Here is a 2185-nt window from a genome sequence, read left to right as displayed (position 1 = left end):
ACCACCAAAGAAGACATTCAGGCTACTAACAAACTGAAGAAATGCTAGCAATCATTAGCAATTAGACGCAAATGGAAACTACAATGAGGTACCATCTCTCCCTGGCATTACTGGCATCAATCAAAAAAACAGAAAATAACAAATGTTGGTGAGGCTATGGGGAGATTGGAACTCATACACTGCTGGTGGGAATGTAAAATGGTACAACCACTATGGAAAATGGTATAGTGCTTCCTCAAAAAGCTAGAAATAGTAATACCGAATGATCCAGTGATCCCAATCCTAGGTATATACCCCAAAGAAATGAGGCGTCACACAACCAGACATATGCACACCCATGTTCATGGCAGTATTATTCACAATAGCAAAAAAGGTGGAAACAAGTGCCCATCAACAGATTAATGGATTAACAACTGTGGTACATACAGACAATGGAATACTATGCAGCGATAAAGAATAATGACGAATCCGTTAAACATCTCACAACATGGTTGAATTTGGAGGATATTATGCTGAATAAATCAGTCACAAAAGGACTAATACCGTATGAGACTGTTTATTATAAAGTAACAAGAGGTTTACACATAGAAAAAAAATGCTGGTTACCAGGGATGGGAGAGGGATGGAGGGAAAATTACCAAATAGTAGATACACATTAATATTGATGAAGGGAAATGTGATACACAATATGGGAGAAGTCAGCACATTATGACCAAGGCAAGAGAGGACACGGAGGAAAGCAGGAATAAAGGATGACTACGGTAACTACTGTAGCATAGACAATCCTGCACCAATAGTATTAACAGATAATTTACGAATGGATACATAGATATGCCAAGAGGTGTGGGAGGGTGTAAGGGAACGCACCCACCGGCAGATACAGGATTGGTGGTGGATATTTCTACATACATGACTGTAGGTGCTCCTCATATATTAATACAGACAGTAAGTAGAGCACACAAGGGGCACAGTCAGGGAAACTTCTTAGACGTAACCAAACACCTTGTGTGACAGAGTTCCTAGGATCAAAAGCAAAGAACCATAGACACAAGGGACATCTATATCATCTGGCACAACATAGTTCACAAAGACAATGTTCTGCATCCTATTCTGGTGAGTAACATCTGGGGTCTTAAAAGCTTACGAGCAGCCGTCAAAGGTACAACTATTGGTCTCATCCAGTCTGGAGCAAAGGAGAGTAAAAAAAAAAAAAAAAAATCTAGGGAGCAATGAGTTCAAAAGACTAATGAACCTCGTGAACCACAGCCTACATGACCCTGAGACCAGAACCACTGGATGGTGCCTGGCTACCACTACCGACTGCTTGGCTTGGATTATAACAGAGGATCCTGGACACAGTGGGAGAAAAATGTAAAACAAAAAATCAAATTCACAAATTCTAACAGACTGGAGGATGGCTCTAAGACACCCATCTGACCTGGAACTGAAGCCATCCCCAGAGACCACCTTCCTGCCAAACAATAGATAGGCCCATAAAATAATAAGACCTGAGAGGAACGTGCTCTTTAGAACAGTCAGTTATACGGGATCAGAAAGGCAATATTTGTCCAAAAGCAAACATGAGAAGAAAGGGGTAGAAAATCAGGACAAAAGGAAACGGGGAACCCAGGGCAGAAACAGTGAGAGTGCAGACACGTTGTGGGAAGTAAAGCCAAGGCCATGAAACACTTTATGTACAAACTATCAGATGGTTATCTAATTTGCTCTGTAAACTTTCGCCTAATATACAATAAAAAACATTAATAAAATACATTGTTTAAGTGAAAAAAATCCATAACTGTTAGGATTTATTCAGATGCTTAAATGGTCACAGATATGGTCAGTGGGAACACCTTCAAGCTGGCCCCTGTGTCTTTTTTTGTGTCTGTGTGGTGAAAATATGCATAACCAAACATACACTAAATCAACAGTTTCTCCATATACAATTCAATGACATTGATTACATTCTTCAAATTGTGCAATTGCTATCCTTTTCCAAATCATTCCATCACCATTAACATAAACTCCATGTCCTGTGTCCTTTCGACATGTCCCCATTATATGTTGAGCATTTCTTTACTTTCTGACACAAGACACTCGAGGTTCGTCTTTTACTTTCTGTACCCAGCCTTGATTAATCAGTGGAAAATTATTTAAAAAGCCAAGACTTACATGCTAGGTGTGC

The sequence above is a fragment of the Trichechus manatus genome, unplaced genomic scaffold, assembly GCF_000243295.1.
Source record: "Trichechus manatus latirostris isolate Lorelei unplaced genomic scaffold, TriManLat1.0 scaffold00035, whole genome shotgun sequence".
NCBI classification, from domain to species: Eukaryota; Metazoa; Chordata; class Mammalia; order Sirenia; family Trichechidae; genus Trichechus; species Trichechus manatus.
The sequence above is the reverse complement of the archived record's forward strand: the minus strand, read 5'-3'. Positions refer to the sequence as shown.